Source organism: Rousettus aegyptiacus, unplaced genomic scaffold, assembly GCF_014176215.1.
Source record: "Rousettus aegyptiacus isolate mRouAeg1 unplaced genomic scaffold, mRouAeg1.p scaffold_m13_p_16, whole genome shotgun sequence".
Classification (NCBI taxonomy): Eukaryota; Metazoa; Chordata; class Mammalia; order Chiroptera; family Pteropodidae; genus Rousettus; species Rousettus aegyptiacus.
In genome coordinates this window covers 34128938-34156532 of record NW_023416291.1, presented here as the reverse complement: position 1 = coordinate 34156532, position 27595 = coordinate 34128938, and the positions used below count along the sequence as shown (strand labels likewise).

At 37.5% G+C, this 27595-nt stretch overlaps 3 pseudogenes; all 3 read right to left on the bottom strand.

The window, feature by feature from the left end:
• Positions 1-329: 329 nt before the first annotated feature.
• On the bottom strand, positions 330-12517 carry LOC107515064 (annotated as a pseudogene).
• Positions 12518-15768: 3251 nt separating this feature from the next.
• On the bottom strand, positions 15769-17851 carry LOC107515063 (annotated as a pseudogene).
• A 2930-nt stretch (positions 17852-20781) lies between these two features.
• Positions 20782-24737, bottom strand: LOC107515062 (annotated as a pseudogene).
• Positions 24738-27595: the final 2858 nt, after the last annotated feature.

Genomic DNA, 27595 nt, shown 5'->3' with positions numbered 1-27595 from the left:
TAATGCATAAAGAAAGTGAGAAGGGTATACAATGTATTACTCATAATCCTGGAGGGGCTATGACTTAAGTGCAGACTCCAAAATAATCCTCCAGTTCCATTACAGCTATACGAAAAGAAAAATCTGTGTAAACAGAAAGGAGAGAGCCATATAGGTACTTATGCACAATGTGACCGCAGAATCAGAAATTCTTTGTTACGGGTGTTTGATTTTGCCACTTTTCCAGTTCTATGGACTAAAAAAGATAGCACAGGTATTGAGATTAGGTTATTTCTTTTGATAATCCTCCACAGTGCACTCTAGGTTCCTCTGGCTGTAGATCAAACAACTCAGCATGGGGTAATCATAGTGTACATCACAAAGGCCACTGAATCCTTCTTAAGGAAAAATGAGGCAGCTGAAATGAGGTACACCCCAAGGCCTGATCCATAAAATAAGCAAACAACTGACAGGCGAGAACCACAGGTGGAAAAGGTTTTTTTATTTCTCACATGGTGATAGGATTCTCAGAATGGAGGAAATGATTTTATAGTAAGAGAAAAAGATCCCTGAGAGTGGCACACCACCAAATATGGCACCAATAAAATAGGATAACATGTTATTGGTAGAAGTATCATAGCAGGCAAGATTGAGAAGTTGAGGAGGGTTACAAAAGAAATGAAGGCTTTCCACATCTGCACGGAAGGTAAGCTGTAATGTCATCAAATAGTGCAGCTGGGAGTTCAAAAGGCTGATGATAAATGACAGCAGGACCAACAAGCCACAAAAATAGAGTTCATTAAGATCAGAAAGTGTAGGGTTTGACAAAAGGCCACCAACTAGTCATAGGTCAGAAGTATGCTGTCCAAACATGCAAAAGGGAAGAAAGGCAACCTGAGTTAGGCAACCTGCATAGGTGATGCATTTGCTATATATCTGCAGATTCACCAGCGTTTTAGAAACTATAGTTGTGCTGAAACTGATGTCACTCAAGGACTAATTGAAATTGAAAGGAAGAAGTACATAGGGGTGTGGAGGTGGCAGTTAGAAATACCATCGAGGATGACGAGAGGTTCTTGAGCAGTCACAAGGTACATAGATAGGAAGAGCCTAAATAGAAGAGGCTGCCGTTCTGGACCATCTGAGAATTCCAGGAGGAAGAATTCTGAGTCACCTGTCAGATTGCATGATTCCATGCAGCTAGGACACATATTGAAAATAAAAGAGAGTGTTGTGTGAATAAAACAAGTATAGGGACACTCAGATAAATGTCCATATTTGGACGTAAGCAATTAACAGATGAAATATTTACACTTGAGGACTATACAACCCCATTACCTTTGGCAACATTTCTCAGCTGTGAAATTTGTTTGGGAATTCTTTCCTCATTGATCTCTGGGCTATTCACCTGTTTCTATAAACACTAAATTTAGAGACAGTGGGCCAAAGACTATCAAAGAAAGATCATTCTGAAAAGGCAAATCCAGAGTAAAATATCAGTCTTCTATTTTTGAAGGAAAATATGGAATACGAAATATTTTTCTTTCTTTAAGAAAAAAACATCATCATAATTAAAAGATGCTAAGGAGCAGTCAAGAGGAATTCATCTTATCCAAATGCAGTATAAGAAATTCTCTTAATTTGGAATATAGTCTAGAAGAGTTAAAACCACATTAACTAAATTATAAATTAAAGTAAAATGTTCATAATCAGATAGCATTTTTGTATGACAATTATTTGTAAGAGTTTTTCATCTTTATTTGGTTTTATAAAAGCCATCTTCTATGGAGATAAGTGCTCACTCAAATATGTGGGTTGTATGGTCAAAGTCCCTTCAATATAACTCAAATATACAAAAATTTGGCTTTGGTGGACTTCACATTTTGAAAAATATGTTCTTGTTAAATGCATGAAATCATAAATGATCGCTGATCCTAAAGATGGTATTCCTTTATGATTCACCAATGATTAAATAATCACTAACTTTCATGAGTACTCTGAACTTATTTTTCTTTTGAAAGGTTATTTTGTATCAGTAATACACAATCTTAGAGAAATATCTGAGGTTGAACTTGCTCTTTACTGTTTTTATTTGTAGTGGCTTGGTAAAACTCTTTAAATATGTCTTAAAGAATAAACATTTGTGAAGGGTTGATTTCTCATCAAAATTAACCCTCTAATGAACAGTTGAGAAATTCAGGGGCAAAGTCAGGTCTCTAAAATTAAGCTGGCCTTCTTTTTGCCAGCTAAAGAACTTTTTAAGTCAATTCTGCCTTATCTATGGATTACATTTCTCCTAAATTCAGCTCCCTGAAGGCAACTCAGGTCTTCATTTCTCTTGACAGATCAAAACATGACTTAATTTGAGAAAAATAAAAGGCAAAAGAACAAAGACTAATATTACAAACAGTCAGGTAGTTTGCTCATCTGTAAATGGGTATGTTATTGAAGCTGATATTATAGAGTTGTGGTTAGAAATAAAATTTAATTATAAATATAAGAGACTTATACAGTGATTATCAATGCTAGTTGATCATTAAATCACCTGCCGTCTTTTCATATTTAATTATGGACTAGCCATAGCCCAGAACCAATTAGAATCTCTACAGATAAGTCCTTAGGGCATACTAACTTACAGCCAGGGTAGAGAATTATCGCCAGGCAATTAATTAATGTGGTATTAATTTTGTCAATTATTATCAGTACCATTGTTACCCACTACCCATATTAAAATATAAATTTTTGATAATACTTGCTTTGGAACTCATATTTATTATTGATAAAATGAGGGTTTTTTGCTTTCTTTATGGTCTTCTTTCCTTGCACTTGATTTGTCCAAAGGCAGATGTTGTCATGAATTTAGTGGATGTACTTACTTTTAATGTTTTTATAATGTTAGTATTGATTTATATATTCACAAACCATTCTTTTGAAAATTTACCTAAATGCCCTCATGCTACACATATTGTTTTCTGAGTTCTCTTTTACTACACCATTGTGTTTAAGGTCTCTCTTTGAAGTAAATATATCTGCTCAACACTTTAAATGATGCATAATATTACCTGAGAGATAAACTTTTTTATGGCATGGCTAAGAAAATTATTATACCCTTCTGAATTTTGCACAGCTGAGAATTTCCTAGACATATAAACAGAGAATTGTGTGAGTTATAAAAACTTGATACATGTGCAACTTTACTATTAATTACCTGCACATGTTTTTCCAATAGAAAAGTCAGACGAAATCACCTACATGATCTGATTGCCAAGGAATAAAATTAGAAAGATCCCTGAAGTCTGGCTAGCAATAGAATTTTCATGATAGAGCCACATGAAAACTCCCATTTTGTATAAAGAATGATATTTCCATATCTTGCGTTTGCAAAATGGGTGAGAAAATTCATTAGTTTTCATAAAAAAACCCTGTGATCCACAATAGTTATGCAGGAAAGGTCCCTGCAAACCACTTGGTCCATTCTGCTAATTCACAGATGAACTAGACAAATTCCAAGGAAAGGAATTGGTGGTTCCACCTCCATTTGCTCATCTGAGACTAAAGCACATTTGGAAAGAAATAATGATTGTGCTGTGGTCAAGGGGACAGACCCCAGGATGGAAATCAGGAGATGTCTGTCTGAGTCCACAGCTCTCACCCACTCAACGTGGAGAACATGTAAATCTCTCCACCTTTCTGTGCTCATATCTCTTACATACAAATGGGAAAAATAACACCCATCTGTGGGGCATGTGTTCCACCTAACAGAGATTTGTCCTTAATAAATGTCCCATCATGGTTTTTAAATCATATTGGAATAGTGGGCTTGTTAATTAAATATAATCCCAATAGAGGTTTAATGACATTTTATTCTATTGTATGGCAGAGAGGTAGAAGCATATCATGTTCTGTTCGTTCATGGTAATTCATCCATAGAATGAGTGGAAATCCTAAAATGTGTCTCAGTCAAAACAGTAAAATTTACGTCCCTTTCTCTTTTCCTGTTTTTTTTCTTTTTACTTTTTTGAAAATCTCCACAATTTTTTTAATTTTGGGATTGAATATATTAACTTATTAATTTTTTATTAAAAATTATTAGGATGACATCGATCAACAAAATTAAATAAGTTTCAAGTGTATCATTCAACAGAAACTTGTATGTATATTGCATTGCATGTTCACCACCCAGAGTTAGATTTCCTTTTGTCACCAAATGTTTGCCCCCTTTCCTTTATATTTAAATGTTGTAGATTCTATGAAATGTGAAAATGATAGGTTTCTTATAAAATCTGTGACATAGATGCATACAAGTACTTTTCTATCTTCTATCCAGTTCTATGAGCTATCGCTGGAAGGAATGACAGTCCAGGAAGGAAAGCACTGTGTGGAAGCCATGTATCCTGGGCTCTGCTTCTGAGAGCCAACTAAGTAGCATTTAACAGAGACTGTTGTTGTTTGCCAAGCAATGTATATGCTCTGAGGGATCAGAAATGAATTAGGCTCAATTGTCTCCCTCCAGACATTCAGAATCTACCTTTGTAAGGACAAAATAACTGAAACTTTTCATATTGGTGCCTTCCCATCTGTTTGTCTCTTCTTTGTCATGATAGTGAAAAAACAATGCTCCTGACAGTCCATTCTCCATCCTCTATCTTTATGGTCCTCAGTGGGCTGTTCTATCTCTGCTGGAGTTAGGCCAAGGAGTGAGAATCCACTGCCCCTATCTGCTTTGCAAGCAATGAACGTTCAGGCTTCTTCCTCAGGTCTGGCAGTGAGGCGGAGTTAGTTGTGGGCCTCCTGATGCAGTGATTCCTAGAGAAGAGGACTCAGATGTGAGTCCCAATGGACTAAAAAAGGGAACCTGAGGGGCTGAAGAAACAATCCAATTGTCTATTCCTGCATGGCTTTAAGAGCTCAATGCACAGAGCTCACAATTAGCCAAATTGGTCCATGTTATCCCAAGCTCTGAGGACTTGCTGTTATTAATACGACCAGGAAAGGAGGGAAAAGAACATACTTTCAAGATTCTGGGCCCTTCCTCTTTTCAGGAGATTTCACACCTGTACACTTCATGTCCATGTCCAAGTTGCAGAAATTTTAGAAACTCAGACAATTTTTTTCAATAAAAAAAGCTGCGTGTAACTCATATGTCTGTAAATTCACTGGATTATTCTATGTAGGGATAATTGTGTTTTCTACACCAAGAATATGCTATAATTTCTATGTTCTCATTTAAGATTTTTGTGTTTTAGGAAAACTTTTTCTTTCCCCCCTATAGTCTTGTTTTGGGGTTTTGCATTTTATGTTTTAAAAATATATGTTTTTTTGCTATTTTGAATGAAAGCCAAAGTTCTAACTTTTTTCTATGTTGTTTTATATATGTTGTTAAATCAGACAACCATCTATTTAGACATATCAAATTAACGATTTTTTAAAATTCTACTGGGGATTTCACAGATGTCTGCATTCTAAATGTAGGACTGTAGGCATCTCACGTCTTGACTAGAAGAGGATCCAATTTTAAGCTCACTCATGTGATATTGGCAGGATTGAGTCCCTCATGTGCAGCTATAGACATCCCTCAGCTTCTTGCTACGTGAGCTTCCTCATTGGGCAGCTGATGAAATGACAGCTTTCTTCCAACAGAGAGAGCTGGTGAGAGAGTAGAAGAGGGCTAATAGTTGAAAGCCTGAGTCTATTTACACATAAATGATGGAGTGACATCCCAGTATTTTAAAATCTTTTTTAATATCAAATTTATTGGAGTGACATTGGTTAATAAAATCATATAGAATTCATTGTACAATTCAATAGTATGTTGTATGTATATTGCATTGTGTATTCACCACCCCAAATTAAATTTTCTTCTGTCACCATGTATTTAACCCCCTTTACCCTTTTCGACCTCCTCCCCTCCCCCCTTCCCTCTGGTAACCACTAAACTGTTGTCTACGTCTAAGAGTTTTTGTTTGTTCGTCTGGTTCATTTGTTGCTTTCACTCTTATATCCCACAATTAAGTAAAATCACATCATTCTAAACTATTCTGACTTATTTCAGTTAACAGGATATTCTCAAGATTTCACGTGTTATACCAGTTAGGTCTACCTGGTTTTTGCCCAACATTTTTTTGACATTTAAATCATTGCATATAAGTCACAAGGCCCAATCTACATGGAGATGGGTGTGTTCAAAGGTATGTAGACAGGAGGAAGGGGATATTGGAAGCATCTTGAAGTCTTCTTTATGCGCAGTTTTGGCGTATATGGTGAAACAAAGTGGGATATACGGGAATTGTGGTTTCAACAACATCTGTGTCTAACGTATACAGTATTCTTCTGTCAGGTTTATATATATGAGGAACTCAGGGACTGATTTCTCATTAACTAATATGAAAAAAAATGCGAGTACTTATCCAATGATATCAGATATGGGATAATTATGATAATTATGTGTATGTGCATAAATGGCAGAGGAAATTATAAGGGAGTCCAAATGACCACATGGCAAGAGTATAGAGAATTAGAGAAGGAACCATGAGTGTTGAGACATTTTAGACTACTTGGGCAGGAGGAAAAAGCTGGCATTAAACTGAGTCAGATATTAGGTTCATTGTTAGTGAAGTTGGTAAACAATTAAGCTTAGTGGTAAAAGGCAGAGTAGATTAAACCAGTTACTGTACAGCTTTTCAGAAATCCCAGACTGCTACCTCAGGAACTACATGTAGGTCTCTAAAGAGAAGATGGATATATACATAGGTACCTGGTTATGTAGAAAAAAGAAGGAGGCCAAAGACTGAAGAGAAAGAAGCATGGTTACAACATGGAATTCTAATGGGGTGGTGAATAGTGAAAGGAAAGATTTCTTTTTTGCTGAGATAACGGTTCTTTACTACTCCTGAGTAATGAAAACGAAGATAGGGTTAAATTTATTCATAATAACTTGGGTGACTTGACGATCTACAGGGACAGTTAGAATCACCCAGCCACTGGAAATATCATATCATCTCTTTAAACCTCCACTATACACCCTTGATGAAGACATATCATTACAATCTCCTTTTTTTCTGAGCTCACTTTGCATTCTTCCAATTTATTCCCCATATTATGATTTACCAGTCAGGGACCAAATAAGAAGAGAAACCACTCTAGTTATTTAATGAAGATAATTTTATATAGGTATGGTTATGGTTTTTGAAAGATGAAAGGCATGAAAGGAAAAACATGGTAACACAGTGTCATAACTGCAGGAAACAGTGTGCCCTTTACTAGCTCTTACTGGAAGAACTTAAAGAGAAACCGGATGGAAAATTAGAGCAGCAGTTTAAAGATTCCCAGCCCCACAGCATCACCACTTACAATATAAATGAGTAAGTTTGGAGTAGAAAACAATAGATTAATATCTAGCACAGAGGGACAGCTGTAGAGTGTGGATGGAGAGGATATGTAGGGAAAATATGTATTACCAGGAATATGAGGGGAAAAGTCGCATTGGCTGTTACTAAGGCAAACTCCATCAGCATCATTTAAGTGATGGAGACACAGGAGTGTAGATGAAGCAAGCTGCCTAGACACTTGGAGCTAAAAATTACTCCAGATTTCACCCTCCGTTTTCACAGTAAAATGGCCTTTTGGAAACAAATGGGAAAGGCACATTCTGTTTGTCTAGTTCACTTCCTGTATGTACTCTACCTCTGCCCAGATGACCACACCTTTCCCTCCTCAAATATTCAGTAAGCTCATACTCTCTCATTTACATATTCAGTTAATATTTTTTGAATATCTACTGTCGTCAAACCCTGTATAGGTGTTGGTGAGGGCGGAGTGAGCCAGGTAGTCATTCTCTGCCCCCACAGACCTTAGAAGGACTTAGGGTTCCATGCATGTTCTTAACCCAGACTTGAGAGGAGGCTGCTTGGAAATGTAATGTTTAAGCTGAAACCTGAAGGGGTTGAGCAGTAGAGAGGCAGGAGGAAGTAAATTCCAGAGTGAAGAAACAAATGACCTGAAGTGAGAGAATAAAGAAATGGTCAGTTCACAAAATCCTCAATCTGCCAATCTCAGCATTCCTGGGGCAGAGGCTGGGTTGCAGAGGGGGCATCCAGGCAGGTAAGTGGTTCATTACTCTAAAGTTTGGACTTCAAGGCCTTCGTGTGACCCCTAAGCCTTGTGTTAAGTACAGGATCGAGACTGAATCACAAGGGTTGCTTTTACTCCTCCGTGGCCTTTGGTCGAAGGCAGTAAAATGTTCGCAGGGAACATTTCTTCTTTAATTAAGATAAGAAGAGATTCAAATCCCACTGGAGCAAAAAAGCTCTTACAACTCAGATCTCAGATGACGTTTTCATTTTTTTAAAACCCAGAAATACAGATAGAGAACATCCGTGTAACTCACTTCCTGTTTAAATAAAATATTGTAAAATTAATATCCCTGGGTACTCCTTCCCCCATACATCACCCCCACCCCCCACCTCAGGGGAGCTATTAGTCTGAATTTAACATATGCTATCCTCATGTATCATTTTATAAATTGTTATATATAGATATCCATTTGTGATGCATGGCATCATTTTGCAAGCTTTTAAACTTCATAACATTGCACTCATGTTGTAACTCTCCTTTGGCAGCTTTTTTTAAGTGAGAGTAAAGACAAGAATATCTTGAGTAGAGGGTAGTGAATTTGTCCATACAGTTCTTTCTTATTCACTTTCTGCTCTATATATTCCATTATGTGGTTGTATTTTATTCATTTGCTGCTGGTGGATACTGAGGTGGTTTCCACTGTTTGTCCATACAGACGGGGCTGCACTAAACATTTTGTACAGGTTTGATGACCTGTTTATTGCTGAGAAGAACCTCAGATGGAAAACTGTTTGTAGCTGCTGAATGGTTCAGAGCTGGATACTTGAGAAAGAGCAACACGGAACTTATTTTTAAACTTTCCTTATGTAGTGAAATCTTACACTGTGACCATTTGGATGCAGTGCTGTGGCCCATTGATGGCACGTGCATTGGGATTGTTCTTCAGTAGCCTGGACTGGAGCAGGCCACAGATCTTATTATTCTGGGGACGAGAAAAGATGTAGAAAGAGAAACGTAAAGAAAGTCTTTTTTTCTCCGAAGCCTTGAAAAGAGGTTGGGTTAAGCCTGTACCCCAGCTCTTCCCAGAAAGAGACGCAACCCCAACAGCATGGAGGGAAAGGTGGGGAAGAAATAACTCTAACAAAGAAGGAGAAGGTCGAAGAGAGAAAAGACCAAGAGATTACAACAGAGACACTTCCGGAGGGAGCAAGAGTAGGATCCCAAAGGGCAGTCTTCGAGATGTGAATCCTACTGAAAGGCCAGCTTGAACCTGCCCAAGAACTCTCCTCCATGCTAGGGTGGGGGTAATCGGGAGCCCCCTCTAGAGTTTAATTGTGCCGCTCATATTTCCTGAATGCTTTTGGTTTCCTGTTAATCACAGCGGGTTTAATTTCCCGACTCTTGATTAGTCAGGGCTGCTGCTGGCCATGTCACAAGACAAGATCAGTAACATATATAAGACACCCGCCTGCAACCTCCAGGAGACGTCTTCTCTAATCTTTGTAACTATCGTTTCTCCCCACAAACACTGTAGTAGCCTCCAGACTGGTTCTGCCCTTGCCCCACTACTGTTTAGTCTTAAAACACCTGCCACGGTGCTCCTTTTAAAACACGAGTCAAAGGATGTCTCTTCTGCTGATTGCCTCCCATAGCATCTCATATTTCTTGGAGTGTAACCCAAAGTTTAGGTAATGGCCAGCAAAGTCTTCCATGGTCTATTGCCAGTTACTTCTCTGCCTCGTGTCCTGTCACCATCCCTTTTGCTCACTCTGCCCCAGTCACACTGGTCCCCCAGTCACACAGGCCTCCTCAGTTGTAACCGCAGGACCCTTGCACGTTCTGTTCTCTCGTGGCTTACTACCTCACTGGCTTCAGGTCTATGCTCAAATGTCACCCATTTATTTTTTGAGTCCTTCCTGACCACACTGTTTAAAACAGCACTGCTGTTGAACCCCTGGAATAATTGATCCCTCTTTCCTGTTTTATTTTTTATTTTCATTCTATTTGAAGATGATATTTAACTTATCACCATTACCGTTTATTTCCTCCTTCAAGAATGTAAGCTCCAGAGGGCAGGGATTTTTTTTCTTACTTTGTTCACTGTTTGACCCCAGCACCTAGAACGATGTTTGGCATATGGGAGATGCTTGGTTGCATGAGTTATCAAAAGTTTCTGTCTGTTTACATGAGACCAATGATTTGAAACATTCTTTGTGAATGTCTTTGCTGTTACCTCTGAAATAGGCCATGACATAACTTCTTTGATGCTTACTCTAAGGCAGCAGCATGTAGCGGTCCAAGAAGCTGTCCTTTATTCAGCCCAGTCTCATCTGAAAATATGCTCACCTTTTCCTTCTCTTTTCTGAAACATGCTCTCAGGAAAGGAGCTGAGAAAAGTTTAGAGCAAAGCAAATATTAAAGGGTAAAATGACTCATAAAACTTAATATGCTTCGATTCCCAGGGAAATGTGTATCTACACCAAGCTGAGAGGGGCAGAGTATCATGAGTTCTTACTGAATACCTATGAATGAAGCCAACTTTGTGCTTTTTCTTTTTTTTAATTCTCATTAAGCTGTCAGGTAATAGTATTATCGTTACAGAATGGCCAACTAACGTGTCCAAAAGTAGTGAGCAGCTGAATCAGAATTTGAACTAAGATTAGTTCCAAAGCCCACACTCTTTTCACTATACCATCTTCTTGTCTCAAGCAATGAAATCGAGAAGAAGAGGAAGGAGCCCTAAGCTTGAGGTCAAGATAAGATCCAGAAGGAAAAATGCATTTTTCACCATTGTGAATTCTGTGTATTTATCGTTTTAATCACTTGTGATCAAATTCCCTGTAGAAAACATTTTCCTCAAGAATGGGAACAGAAGGTGGTTTCTGATCAACCCTTATAAAAATAGACTATTCGTTTCACTTTACTTGTCTCTGGTCCCCACACTCTCATTTTGAGAGTTCTGAGTAATTAGGCTGTTACACTGCTATCTTATATGCATGAATTAGCTATCAGACAGATTATGAAACTGCCTTTGAAATGTCTAACTCCACACCTTTCTTGCCTCTGCCCAGGTGTCCATGTGAACTAACAGAAAGTTTTTCTTTCTTTAGCCCTCACCTAAAGATGTTGTGAGTGTGTATGGGTCAGATGTGTAAACCTGCATAGAGCCCTTGTTTAAAAACAAAAATTCATTTGCTGAAAGGTAACCAGGATCATAGTCAGTTTTGGAGGGTCATTTCTAAAGTTTTGCTTAGCAACCAAAATTATTGGTATCTAAATATCCACACTGATGAGCTGGAAAAACTAGTATGGAAATTGAATGACAAACTAGAGATAATTATTAACAAATTGATTCAAATGGGAAAGAAATAGTTTAAAGAATTTGGCTGGATGTTCTTAGCCAAAAACTTCGCTCATGTTCAGAAGATATATTTTTCTTTTCATTATATAAGTAATATTATAAGACTTTTGGCAAATAAATAGAAGTTATACATAAACTTGTAATTCGTCTTGATGAACTTCTTTATATATATATATATTTTTGGAAGTGAGGCAAGGCATGATTTTTTCAAATATGTTTTAATTATCACATACCTATGTCCATCATTAATATTTTCCCAAATGGTTGTCATTATAACCAGGTAGAAGATAAAGTGAATTTTTCATTATAAAAGTAATAAATGTTGTTTTAAGAAAAACTGAACTATGATAAAAAATAGAAAAAGGAAAACAACGTCTAAGCTCATTATCTAGAGACCACCACTGTCAACGTACCCCAGAGTGATTGCTGACACTTTATTTTAAGCCCGGGGGGATGGAGAGGCGGGACTACTTGCTTTTTAATAATCTCCACTAAGTGATTATATTATAGTCCACCTAACATTCCCCTATTGTGGGGAATTTAGTTTACAAATTTTGGTAAAAAATTTCCCCTTAAGTTAGGTTTCTAGAATTACAGAAACTGAGTCTTGGGGCATAAATCATTTTATGGCTATTCTCCCTGGAAGTGCTGTGCCAGGGGTGGGGTGTGGGCGGTGAACACCGCCAGCCTATAGTCAGCCTTACAGCCCTTCTTCCACCGGACACCCCCTCCCTACACACAACACTGACTTCCCTTAGTCAGCAAATAAACTTTCCAGAAGTGTGTCCATTCCTGGCTACTGGCTTTGCTGCGTTCTCTGCTCTCCACGAGGCAGGGATTGGTCATTTCTTCTTTTGAAGTTTCAGCTTAGGTAAATAGCAGGTGGAGGTTTTTCCTTAGCTGAGAAGGATGATACCATTAGGCTCTGCTTTTTTTTTTAGGAGGTTTCCCTAGAAAGCTTCAGAGCAACCACTCTCTCTATCTCTCTCTGGCCTTCCTTCTTCCATGTTCTCTCCTTCTGGTCAGTATCCTCACGTTGGGTAAGCTGGCATTGCTGTCAGGGCTGTGTTCTCTGTATCTGCAGCCCACAGACAATGACTCCATCATACACCCCACTGGATTATAAGGAAGGAAGAGCAGGACGGGTCCCTGTGTGGGACTACACCCAGAGGTTTTCATTTTTGTGTACTTGGCCTTGTAGTCATGATCACGGTAAAAGGTGATATTTGGGGAATGCTCCCTGTGTGCCTGGCAGGAAAGGCAGTGTGGTTAGAACAAGGACTCTGAATTCAGAAAAAAATGGGCCTCTCCTGCCACTTTTGGCAAAGCACCTTCACCTCTGATTTCACTCATTACATCTCCTCTAACCTTCTCAAACTATTGTTTGGAAGGCCATAGAACATAATTCTTAGCTGTTAAGTGACATTCAGAGTGAAAAGGTATCACTATTGTGATTGTCCATGTCTTCAACCACATGTCCTTAACTATCAAGAGAGAAAATACACTTCTTAAACTACAATTTTGATGAAGTTTGTTTTTGAAATTTTGTTATTCAAGTCAAACATTATTTTTTCAGGGTACATTTGTTGATTTAATCTTCAGGTTAACTCTTATTTATTTTAATAAAGTGTAGAGGGTACTCCTTAGTTTTCTTCACAATGAACAGTACTATCTATGAAATCACAGACTTTCTGAATAAGTAGCAGATAATTTGCCATGCACTTAAATTTGAAGACCAATTTAAGTATATGTCTTTTTTTTTTTTAATGACGAAACCCATAATAGCTACAATATCACCAGCTAGAGACATCGAAGTTGAGTAGCTGTGAGTAATTGTTATTTTTGTGGCATTGAATAAAAATAACATGTACGTGAATCTCCTTTTCTCAACGGGGCCTCACGTGTTCACCCTGTTAAATACTGCAGTCTGCCCCACTCCACCCAGGACTGCCTGTCTTCTTCACTCCACTCTGTCTTTTTTCCTTAGCGCTTATCATTATAAAATAATATGTAAATCAGTTATCTTTTATGTTGATTGTCTTTGTCTCTCCACTCCCTAAAATATAAGCTTTGGAAAAGGAAATTTCTTTGTTTTCTTCACTGATGTATCCCAACCATATAGGAGAGTAATCAGGTGCTTCACATACATTTGTTGTATATTTGAATAAAAAGTAATCATATAAAAATATGAGTGGTGATTATACTAGATAATTTTTACTGATCATTTATCATGTACCTGGCAATGTGCTTGATCACCTCATCCAATGTTCCCAACAACTTTCTGAAGCAGGTATTACTAATACACCCAAATTATAGATGTAGGAACTGAGGTTGGAAATGAAAGTAAATTGTTTAAGGTTTCATAGCCAAAATAATTAAGAACTTGAATTTACACCCAATAAGCCTGATTCCTGTGGGTTCCTCTTCAAGCAGAACAAAGTTGCTTCTGTATTATTTATTTACTGAGTTATCATTATTGAGATTCTATGGGATTTAACTTGGGAAAGGGTTTTTTTTCCTATGTAAATATTTTTGGCAACCACTGTCCTAGACATGAGAACCACATCAATATTCTATGTCACTATCAGCAGATTTCTATGTGGTTAAATTCTGCAGCATTGGAACCATTTACCCTATCTCATGCCAGTTGTTATTTGGTTTTGCAAACAAACAAACAAACAAACAAACAAAAAACATGTGCAACTTTAAAGACTTTCTTCTACTCTAATAATAATGAAAAAAATCCTGTCCCTCTTCTGTCTGCATTTCCATGTGTTGCATGTTTGGTCTGTTAATCCCATAACTCTTCCCATTCTCTTTTCTAGGAGAATAATATAAACCTGACCTACATTGAATCCAAACCTTCACATTTAAAGAAAGATGAGTATGAATTTTTCACCTGTCTGGATAAATGCAGCATGCCTACTCTGTCCAACATCATCAAGATCTTGAGGCATGATATTGGTGTCACCGTGCATGAGCTTTCCCAAGATAAGAAGAAGGACGCAGGTGGGAAATGGAGGAATTTTGTAATACCAGCAACTCTACTATCTATTCATAAAATAATGGCAAAAATCATATGTACCCTGGGAGACCATTGGGGGAGTAAGGGAGAGGATATAGTTTAGGACCTAGACAAGTGTGTAGCATACGTTAGATATTTAACAAAAGCTAGTCCTTTTCCCTTTCCTCAGGATAGCTATTATATTAGTCATTTTCTTTCTGTTGCTGCAATTTATATATATTTTTTGTTCCTGGGTTATTGTGTTTTCAATCTCCTATCTCCAGAGGTGGGATGGTTAGGTGTCCAGGGTGCTCTCTATGTAAATACAACTTCAAGACAAACTCCATCATCATCTCCATTCCAACTAGAGGGATGTCCCCATGTCCTCCTCATAATATGCCAGCTCTAGAGCTGGGGACCGCCTGGCTCCCTGTTCCTAGGTCTTTCATTGTCATCGCCTATCTCTTTATCTGTCTCTTCTACTACATTATAAGCTTCTTATAGGCAGGAGCATTCTCTTATATTTATACCCTCAGAGGTTAGCCCAGTGCTTAGAACACAGGTGCTGAGCAAACATTTTGGGGCTAATGATTAAACTGAGGACTTGCCAAGACTTGCTCTGCCTTCTTATTGACTTGCTGAAGTGCTGCTTATTGGTGTCCCCTCAGCAATAAGGCAACAAAGTAGCGCAATAAAGTGTAGGCATTACCAGTATGGGTTTGGAGTTGGACAGACTTCAGTTCAAGTCCTACTTCTCCTGCTTACTGACTTTGAAACCCCTGACAAGTGCCCATAACTGCTTTCATCTGGGGTGCTTTTAAACATTCATGATATTTTCACTCACCAATGAAATTGTAATCTATGGTGATGGGACTCAGCCATGTAGATTTGTAAAGCTCATCAGGTGCTTCAAGTAGGAAGTGTAGATGAAGGACCAGTGACACACATTCTCTCACACAATCTGAATTTGAACAAAGCCAAAGTTTTATGGAAAATAGGCATGGATGGTGAAAATGGTTGGGAATCATACATAGCTATGTATTCAAAAGAGAGTTGCAAATTTCTACAGGATGCCTAGTCATAGGTGACAAATACATAATATTCCAGTTGTAATTAAACTCAATTGTGCAGTGATTTTGACATACATAGGATCACAGAATAGTCCCTTAATCCCATCAATGATGTGCCAAAATAAGCAACTTTCAGATATAATAGGTCAAAAGGAATGAAAACCATGAGCTACAAAATTTGTATGCCAAAAGAGGCATGTTTACCAATTCCAGATGTTTGGTTTTGCAGTAATTACTAATCAATAGACCAAAATATGGAGGTGGGGGATGGGGTATTGAAACTATGCTGTTCTGTTTAGGAACGTCTGCAAGGCTCTCTTGATGTCCCTGTTTTTCAGATTATAGATGAAGGAGTTAAGCATGGGGGTGACTGTTGTATACACCCCTGAGGCCACTGCACCATTCTTGGGAGAATGTGAAACAGTGGAACTGAAGTACACACCAAGGGCTGTTCCATAAAATAAGCAAACAACCAACAAGTGAGAACCACAAGGGGATGAAGGCTTTATACTTCCCAACTGATCATGGGACTCTCAGAATGGAGGAAACAATTTTAAAATAAGACGAAATGATCCCTGAGAATGGAACTCCACCAAAAATGACAACAATAACATAGATTAATATGTTATTGGTGGAGATATCATTACAGGCCAGATTGAGAAGTTGAGGAGAGTCACAGAAGAAATGAGGAATTTCCACCTTTGTGCAAAAGGAAAGTTTTGACATTAACAAGCACTGCAGTTAAGCATCCAAAAGGCTGATCAAAAAGGACACTAGAACCAGCAGGCTGCAGAGGCGGGGGTTCATGATGACCAGGTAGTGCAGGGGATAACAAATAGCTACAAACCGGTCATAGGCCATCACAGTTTGGAGTGTACTGTTCAGACACCCAAAAAGATTTTTAAAAGACAATTAAATCAGGCAGCTGGCATAGGAAATGACTCCACTGTGAGTTTGGATGTCCAAAATCATCTTGGGGATGGTGGTAGAATAAAAACAATGTCAGCCATGGACAGGGTGGAGAGGAAGAAGTACGTGGTGGTGTAGAGGTGGTAGTCAGAACTGACAATCAAGAAGATAAGAAGATTCTCAAGGATGGTGACCAGGTACACGGACAAGAAGAGTCCAAAAATTAGAGGCTGCAGTTCTGGGTCATCTGAGAGTCCCAGGAGGAGAAATTTCAAGATGCCTGTATGTTCTGTGGTTCTACATAGCAGGGACACTTTTTGGACAATAAACAAGGATTGATATAAAAGAAACAAATATACAAGCATCCATCAGTGAGTCTATATTTTGTGTTTAAGCAATTCATAAATAAAGTATTCACACTCAAAGACCATACTCCTTCATAGTATCTCTTGGTTATGACTAACATTCTTCTGAGAATGTTAGTCATATTGGATTTACATTGGATTTGCTCCAGTAACCTGTTATTACATGCATCCCTTTGGATGCATGTAATAAGCAACTAATAAGCAACCAAATGTATTTATTTGTAATCCAAATGCAGTGCAATGAATTCTCTTGATTTGGACTATTTATAAACATACTATAAGAGCTATGTAAAAAAGTGTCTGATTCCATTTTTGTGTGATATTTGGCTACTACCAATTTTTAAACCACTCTTCTTCCTCTTCCTCTTCTACCCAACATCTGACTACCTGATAAGAAAGCCTCAGTCCTCCAGTTATAAAATAAAAATATCATGGGAGTGTAATGTCCAGCATGATGACTATAATTAATAAATTATATTTTATATTTAGAAGTTACTAAGAGAGTAGATCTTAAAAGTTCTTATTATAATAAAATATTTGTAATTATGTACAGTGATAGATCTTAACTAGACTTCTTATGATGATCATTTTGCAATATATACAAATACTAAATCATATTACACAGCTGAAACCAATATAATGTTGTATGTCAATTATATCTCAATTTTTAAAAAGTTGGCTCTTTCCTCCTTTGGCTACAGTGAGAGGTTCAAACTTCACATATGTAGGAATTCTCATTTTGAACCCACATCCTAATCACAATTAAAAAAAAAAAAAGCCACTTTCTTTGACCTCTCATGTCATTGCAGACAAGTTCAGATGGGCTGCTAGGCTTCATCCAGAAAGAGAGATAGCCAGATGAGGAATAAAACTCTTTATACCCTCTTGAATGTATAGCATTTTCAGCCTCAATATCCAAACCAAATTTTGGGTGAAAGTCCATCCTATTCTTGAAAAACATTTACCTCACTTTTTTGCAGTGAGTGGGATACTGAGACAAGGACACCAGTGTCAAAAGAGTCTTTTCTTGCTCCAGCTCTGCTGCTTGATGGCAAGCTTGCACTTTGGACAGTGCTGCATTGTGCTGCATTTATTGATTCTTCCCAATCCTTTCAGGGAGATTTTACTGGTCTCACTTAAAAGTTTCTGTATTACTTACCTAATAGAGACAAAACTATGGAGTTGGATCTTTCCTTAATGTGGCCCTGGGTCTTGTGTCTTGGCCTAAACCTATTTGTGTCTTGGGATGAAGAGAGAAGAGAGAAGAAAGAAAGAAAGAAAGAAAGAAAGAAAGAAAGAAAGAAAGAAAGAAAGAAAGAAAGAAGGAAAAGAGAAAATAAAAGAAAAGGACAACAGCAACAACAACAAAAAAATACAATTGGGCACCAGTTGGCTTTTGCATCTCTTCAACATAGGTTCTGAATCAACTTTAATATCAGCTGAAATGCACCTATTGGCAAAATCTTATGTCCTCTACTAATACCATGCCTCAAATTACAGTAATAGATGGGAATCCCCCTAAATTAAAACAAGGTACCATATGATTTTGCTTTAATGTAGAATATAAAGAACAAAAAGAGCAAAGTTATCAAAATATTCTCACAAATATAGAAAACAATCTAGTGACAGACAGTAGGGAGGGGGATTGTGCAGCTGGGAGAATAGGGTGAAGTGTAAAAGAAATACCAATTAGTAGTTAAAAGATGGTCACAGGGATGGGGAGCACAGCATAGAGAATGCAGTTAGCATTCCTGTATTGGCTAGGTGGAGAGCCAGAGGAGAGAAGGAGCAATTAGGTGGATCATTTTATAAACTATGTAAATGTCTAACCAATGTACTGTATACTTGAAACTAACAAAATAAAAGTAAAAAACAAGAAGAATAAAAACATAAAAAAGTCTTTGGCCCTGTATGAAAAAACCTGCCCAGTTATTTACCTCCTTCATATCTCATTTACTTTACATAGAACACTTCACTTCTGACACTTGTGGTCACAAATATGGGGGCTAGGATACCTCACATTGAGCCATTTTCTATGATACCAGTTGAGTGTCCTATGATTTAATTCAATTCCAACATGATATACGTGGAGTGTCAGATTCCACAGGTTAAGGCCTCAGTTTCACAAGAACACTTTCCTCGTCACTTCAGATACCAACTATAAGGGCCTTAGGTTACCTCCAACTTTAGTCTAACTTGGCTACAAATCAGAGGTTCACACAACTCCCTCTTCAGGTTCAAGTAGTCACTCTGGGAAGAGCACTTAGAAGGAAATGGCAGACTCTCATTTATTTCTTTAGTCACATGGACATCTCTGGAAGAGATGAAAGCCTAGGCAGGAAAGCCCCCAGTGTGTGGCAGCCATATGAACTACTCCATGTCCCTGTAAACTAACGAACAGTAATCAATGTTTAACAGAGTTTATATGTGTGTGTGTGTGTGTATTTGGTTTTACTTTGTTTTGACTGTCTGCTCTGCACCAACCATAGTGTAGGTGCTGGAGCTTCAATGAGACTCGGCATTGTCAAAACTGGCATTATACAACTAACTAGCTACAGATCTTTCACCAGTTTACATGCATTTTAATTGTTGTTGTTTGTTTGTTGGCTTTTGTTATGCCTTTGGGATTACATTGCATTTAATTATTTGTATAGATTTGTATAATCACTACCATTACAGTCAAAAAATAGAACTGTTCCATCACTACATGGAAGTTCCTATTATTGCCCCTTTATTGTTACTGCCTCCCTCCTCTACACCTACTCTCTGGCAACTGCTTATGTGTTCTTTATCTCTGTAATTTTCTCATTTTGAGAATGTTATGTAAATGCAATCATACAAAATATAACATTTGGTCATTGGCTTTTTTCACTCAGCATAATGTTCTTAAGATCCAGCCAAGTTATTGGGTATATCGATGGTTTGTTCCTTCTTATTGCTGAGTAGTATTCCATGGTATGGATATAGCAAATTGTGTTTAACTCTTCATCTGTTGAAGGACATTTGGTTTATTTTCCATTTTTGACTATACAAATAAGAGCTGCTATGAAAAAAAAAAGGAAGAAAGAAAGAAACGAGACTGAGTCACTTCCCTGAAGGCATTCTACCTGCAATGACTTGGAAAGGGAAGGTTTAGCAGGTTCGTTGGATTTTTGGTTCATTTCAATTTTAACCCTTTATTTAATCCATATACCAAGAATATTATAATTTTACCCAAATTGAGATATTGTTGCATTCTTTTCTTGTACATCTTCAAAAATCTGGGATTTTATGCTGAGAGCACATCTCAATTTGGATTAGCCACATATTTAGGGCTCGATAGCCACACGAACCTAAATTGTATGGAATGACATTGTCCTGCACTTTGCATTCTGGGAATAGGTCTCACTGCTCAAATGCACACATGACTTCACTCTTTTTACTCAAGGACCTGGTTAAAATTAATTAAAATCCTGTACTCCTCTTTACAACTGTAAAATAACAATAATGTGTGCACCCCAACTTGGGGTTATCATTCAGATTTAAAATTAAAGTTACATAGCACATAGCTTCAAGCCTGAGACAAGTACAACCTCAATAAAGTTTTGTGATTTTGCGGTTACTCCCCTTAGCCCCATCATGATCACACTCACAGCATTTGTGATCATTTTTGGAACCATTTCCTGCTCCGGTATGGGCAATAACTTTGGAAGCCAGGAATGGAAGTGGAAAAGAGCAGAATTCTAAGAAAGAATTCTGAAATCTCCAACAGAAAAAAAACAACATGAAATGCATAGATGTCTGAGTTGAAACTTTGCATACTGATGTTCTCCTGTCTGGCCATCTCATTTATCCTGCTATCTTGATAGTAAGGTAACAGGTTTCTCCATAATACCTCCTCCAATGACCATCTCCCTTGGCACTTACTGATCTGTATTGTGTCTCTTCTTGGTCATGACCTAGGAGTTAAGTCCACTACCTTCTCCTGCCTGGTGAATGATGAGGGATGAGGCCCTGTCCTCAGGACTGGGAGCAAGGTACTCAGGCATGGATCTCCTGATGCAGGTGACAAGTCTAGGAGAAAAAGATAGGCATGAAGCTCAACTATGACTGGCAGCCTGAAGGGGTGGTGGCACTGGCTAATTATTTATTCCATGTTGCCTTGAGAGATCAATGCACAGAGCTTATAATTAGCAACATTGGTCCATGTTCTTCCAATCTCTCAGGACTTTCAAACATTAACAGAAGAGGAAAAGGATAAAAGTGAATGTGCTTAGAAGGGTCTGAGCTTTTTTCTCAGGAGAATGCTCAGCTGTACACTTCACTTCTGACATTCAGTTTCAAAGATCTTAACATAAAACCCAGATCCTTTTTCTCTTTAATTTATGCCTTTTTGACTTCGACATTTGCAAATACATTATCATGTAATTTAGGGAGAATTAGGTGTTCTTTAATAAGAATTTGAAACTACATTTTCTCAGTTAAGATTTCTTTCTCTAAAAGGAACTTTGTGTTTCCATTTCCCTTTTTAAAAGCTATTTTGTAGTTTGTTTGTCCATTTGCTTATTTAAATGGCAGCCTAAGTTCTTATTTTTTTTAATCGATATATGTTGGGTATACTAGAAAACTATGGACTTTTATACTCTTATTTATAACTTCCTACTTCTCTTAAATAAACCAGAGTAATAACAAGTACACTCATGGTGTCAGCTAGGGCTGCAGTCCTCTATATTTGACTGGAAGAGTCCTGTTTCCAAGTCTACACATTTTGGAAAGATGGAGTTCCTGTGGGGTCTTGACCAGAGGCCTTCCTCAGTTCTCTGTCATGGGGGAGCTCAACATGGCTTTGACCCTCATTAGGACAAACAGATAGGTAACAGAGAAATGTAGGCCAAGAATATGAAAACCAGTGTCGTTTCGCACCCTAATCTCAGAAGTGACATCTCATCAGTTTAGCCATTCGTTGGTTAGAAGCAATTCAGTAGGCCCAGGACACACTCAAGAGGGTGGGTCCACATACAAGAGGCAGAGTTGACTGGGTGTGTATTGGAATTTGCTCACCACACAGTCCTCCCCCACTATCAGGACATTGGCCTCTAAGCACCATAGGACTGGAAAGATGTCTCTCTGCTTCTCAACATAGTCCACAACCCATCACACCACGATGCTCTCAGCAAAACGTCCTTGCAGATAAACCAGCATATGAGTAGAAATTGCCTCTGTCTTGTTGTTTCTGCAGACCCCACGCAGTCAGAAAAAGCCAGCATGGTTTCTCTTCTACGACCAGAGTCCCTCCATTGATATCACACCCATCTGTAGCCATTCTGTGCACAAATTCAACAAATGTCCCCAGTGGTTTCTGATTTCTGCTCATTAAGAAGAGCTCATCCTATCTCAGGATGAATTTTCTTTACTTACCTTGTGTTCACCAATCCTAAAGTTTAAAAATAGTGCTTGAGGCCTTTTTCCGTTTTTCAGTTGATAAAGTGAGCTTGTACGGTAAAGACAGTAGTTTGTAATCTGCTACATCCTAGCCACACAGTCCTCCTGGCTCAGAGAACTCTGGTTTAGCAACTGGTTTGTCATATGATATGAAGAAAGTGTGACAAAACCAAGATGGTGAAGTAGCAGATGCCAGCCCCTGTTTCCCTTCAAAGATCAACATTAGATGGCTACTCGTGAATGAATATAGCCCTGGGAGAGCTCAGCAGTCCACTAAGAAAGCTTCAACAATATAGTGGAATAAAACCCCTGAGAGTCATCACACAAAGGAAAGGAAGAACAGCTTCATACATTGTCCTATCACCCAGGACAGCACTACTTAGAACCAGGAGGAAACTCCTCAGCTAGAGAAAGTTGTTATTTTCATAGGAAAAAAGAGAGTAGAGTGCACAAGCAGCTTCCCCAGCCTTTCAGTGGGGCACGGAAAAGACCTGTTTCTGCTTCACCCAACCCAGAGAATGGCAAAGCTTAGACAAAAACACACAGCTAAAAAGAAGAAAGAGGAGCAGGGACCACCAGTATCAGCCACAATAGGACATAGGACTGGATTCGATATAGACACAGAGACCAATGGTACAGCATCAAAAGCCTAGAAATAAACCCCTGTATATATGGTCAATATTTAACAAGGAAGACAATGTTGGTTTGCATTCTCTGGAGCTTCTGCTGTGATATTTGAAACTAGTCTCCATGCACAGAGGGCCAAAGAAAGACCAAAGAGAGAAACGATCACTCCAGATTGGTAGGTGGCAGTTTTCATAAGCTAAAGAATTTACGTACAAGGCTTGTCTTGGGCAGCTGCAACACAAGACCATCTACACACCTGCCCAGCAAAGTAAAAATTAATGTATAAAAGAGGCCTTATCTGGGTTCAGTCATGTATGACATCTAGATGGTCTCCAAACATTACAAGCAAGGCTCTATCTTTGGGCTAGCTTCTAGCTGAGGGTAGGCAAGTGGAATTAACATTCCAAGGAGAGGCTTGGGGCAAACAGACTCTGATTCTCCAGGTCGAGCTCTTGGGATAACTGGAAGTCACACCTCTTTGACAACCTCCTCCAAAAGACCCAGTTATCAATATTTATAAAACTGTCTAAGGGATTCCAATTAAATCCACAGACACTACTTGTATCCTCAAAAATTACCTGAATAAATAGATTTGATGGATGCAAAATTTATATGGAACATATGCAGAAACTGTGGAATAAGATATAGAGTTTAAGTAAATAACAAGAGTCATGCATTTCACCTGCATACCAGAGTGGTTGAGGAGAACTTCTCATGCATTCATTATGATGTGCAAAGGACCCCAGGATGCTCTCTCAATTCAGTGAAAGGTAAATCAAAAGAAGTGACATTCATATGTGAAGCATGAAGGAAGGAACTGAATACTGTATCCATGTGACCAAGGATACAGTATTCAGTTTACATGTTTGGTTTTGCTGGGTTTTTTGACCACACTCCAAAAGACTTACACGATATGAAAACCACACTGTTTTGCTGTGGAGCCTCCCTAGGGCACTCTTAATCTCCCTGTTCCTCAGGCTATAAATTAAGGGGTTCAGCATGGGGCTACTACAGTGTATATGACTGAGGCCACCACATCATTTTTGGGGGAAGGCGACAATGTCGATCCAAGGTAAACTCTGATGCCTATTCCATAAAATAAGCAAACAACTGACAGGCGAGAGCTGCATGTGGGGAATGCTCTGTACTTCCCACCTATTGTAGAAACTTTCAGAATGAAGGAAACAATTTTATAGCAAGAGAATAAGATTCCTGAGATAGGAAGAAAACCAGAGATGGTGCCAACAAAATACATGACTATTTTATTAGTGAAGGTGTGAAAGCAGGTGAGATGAAGGAGTTAAGAAGGGTCACAGAAGAAATTAGAAATTTTTACATCCTTGAAAAAGGCAAGTTGTAATTGTGCAGGTGGAAGTCCAAAACTAAGAAGCAGCAGAGGCATGGGTTCATGATGACTGAATAGTGCAGAGAGTGGCAGATGGTCACAAACCGGTCATGGGCCATTGCAGTCAGAAGCATACCTTCCATACATCCAAAAAGGATCAAAAAAGACTTCTGAGTTAGGCGGCCCCCATAGGAGATGACTCTGCTATGAGTTTGGATGTCCACAATCATCTTTTGGATGGCGGGAGAGATAAACCAGACATCAGCCATAGAAAGGATGGTGAGAAACAAATACATGGGGGTATGGAGTTGCGAGTTCAAGCTGACGGTCAAGATGATGAGCAGATTCCCCTATAGGACAACTAGGTATATGAACAGAAAGAACTCAAAGAGCAGAGGCTAAAGTTTCAGATCATCTGAGACTCCCATGAGGAAGAATTCTGAAACACATGTTATATTTAGTGGTTCTATGTAGCTTGGACACCTTCTGAAAAGGAAAAGAGGTTTGGAAAAGGGAAATAAGTAAATGGATATACAGCATTGTTTCCAGATTTTGGATTTCGGGAATTGACTTGAGAAGTCATATACCCCAATACCTTCAGCAGTATTTCTCAGTATGACAAATTGTTTCTTTTTAAATTTGTTCTCTTATTTATTTCTGTGTTATTTACCTCTTTGGATATACATTTACTTCAGAGAAACTTGACTAAAGAGTATCAGAAGAACAAGAAATTAAAGAAAAAAATCTATGATCATAGGAAAATATAACATACTTCTTTAAGAAAAAAATATTGAATAAAAATTACCCTTCCCCCTTTAAGGAAATAAATTCTAATTTAAACAAATTAAAAAGTAGCTAAATATGTCTTATTTTATACAAATGCAATGCTAGATAGTTCTTTTATTTAAAATATCTAAATACTCTGTCCAAGGCAGGACTGTGTAATCTAGATTCTAAATTCAGTTGAATGTTCATAATCAGAAAATATTATTATGTGATAGTTATCTTCACGAGTTTTGTCATTCTTTGGTGTGCTCTTTCCTCCTTCATAGAAATAAGTGCTCACATATGAGAGGTTTTCTTTAAAATAATTTTTTATATAATTTTTATCCTTGGCTTTATTATACTTCAAATTTTGTAATATGTAGTTTAGTTAAATGTGTGTAATTACAGCATCAATGACTACAAAGATGGCATTAGTGTGAAGAGAATATGTCTATGAAATTTAAGAAACACTTGAAATTTGTTATGTCATTCAGAGTTATTTTTATCAATCCTATACAATATTGGTAAAATATCTGGTGCTTGGGATTGTTCTTTGCTTTTTTTGGACTCTATTCTGTAATGGAATGATAAAATTACTTCATTGTTTTTCTTTTCCAAGTTTTATAAAGTATGATTGATAAACAAAAATTACACATATGTACATATATGGTAAAACATGAAAGCTTTTTATTGTATAACATGATTTAATACATATATACACTGTGAAAAGATTTCCACAATCAAGTTAATTAATACATCCATCACTTTATATAGTTACTGTGTGTGTGTGCATGTGTGTGTATGTGTGGTGAGAACACCTAAGATCTACTCCCTTAACAGATTTCAAGTATACAATACAGTGTTATTAACTATAGTCCCCATGCTATATATTAGATCTCAAGAACTTATTCATTTTATAACTGAAAGTTACTACTCTAACCAACAAATTACACATATGAGATCATACTGTGTTTGTCTTTCTGTGCCTGACTCATTTCTGTAAACATAATATTATCGAGGTTCATCCATATTGTTACAAATGGCAGAGTTTCCATCTTTATATAACTGAATAATATTCCATTATGTGTAAATGTAGATAGATGGTAGAAGATAGATGATGAATAGATGATAGATAGATCATAAATAGACAGGTACATGATAGATAGATGATAGATGACAGACAGACAGACAGACAGACAGATAGATGATAGATAGATAGATAGATAGATAGATAGATAGATAGATAGATAGATAGATTTGCTTTATCTATTCTTCTGTCAACAGATATTTTATATGTTTCCACATCTTTGCTATTGTGAATAATGCTGCAATGAACATGGAAGAGCAGATACCTCTTTGAGATATAGATTTCAGTTTCTTCATATATATACCCAGAGATAGGATTGCTGGACATATGGTAGTTCTATTTTTTATTTTACAATTTGAATTAAATTGATCAGGGCGACATTGGTTAAGAAACTTATATAGATTTCAAGTGTACAATTCAATAATACATCAGCTGTATATTGTATTGTGTGTTCACCACCTAAAGTCAAATTTTTTAACATCATATAGTTGACCCCCTTTACCCTTATCTACCTCCTCCCTCCCTCCTTCCCTTCTGGGAACCACTAAATTGGTGTCTATGTCTATGCCATTTTCTTGTCTTTTTCATCTATTGCTTTTTGTTTTATATCCCATGTATGAGTGAAATCATACAGTTCTCAATTTTTTATGTCTGACTTATTTTGCGCAGCATGATCCTGTCAAGATCTATCCATGTTGTTGCAAATGGCAGTATTTCATCTTTTCTTATGAATAGATAATATTCCACTGTATGCCACATTTTAAATTTATTTTAATAATGTCTTGTAGTTCCCATATACGTCCTTAATATCTTTGTTAAGTTTATTCATAAGCATTGTATGTTTTTTGTTTCAATTGCAAAAGGAATTGATCTTTTTTTATATTTTTTTCCTGAAATTTCATCATTACCGTATAGCAATGAAATGGATTTTTGTACATTGATTTTGTATTCTGCAACTTTACTGTATTTGTTTATTGTTTCTAACACTTGTGGTGGAGTCTTTTATGTTTCCTACATAAGAAAATTATGTTTTCTGCAAAAAAGTGACAATGTGACTTCTTCATTTCCAATGTGTATGCCTTTTATTTCTCTTTTTTGCCTGATTGCTCTGGCTAGGACTTCTGATACTATCTTGAATAACAGCGGTGAGAGTGGGCATCCTTTTTTTTGTTCCTGATCTTAAAGGAAAAGCTTTTAGTTTTTCACAATTAAGTATGATATTAGCTGAGGGGCTGTCATACATGGCCTTTATTATGTTGATGTACTTTCCTTCTATATGCATCTTATTAAGCATTTATGTCAGATACCACAGAAATACAAAAGATCATACAAGAATACAATGAAAGACTCTATGCAGAAATGGGTAAGTTCTTAGAAATCTATAACCTTCCTAGACTGAATCACAAAAAACTGGAAAGTATAAATAGACCAATCAACAGTGAGAAAATTAAAATGGTCATCAAAAACCTCCTAATAAATAAAAGTCCAGGACCAGATGGCTTCATTAGTATAATCTACCAAACAAGAACAGGCAATGCTTTCTAACTCCTTCTATATTACGCTAATACTAAGACCTGGTAAATATAACG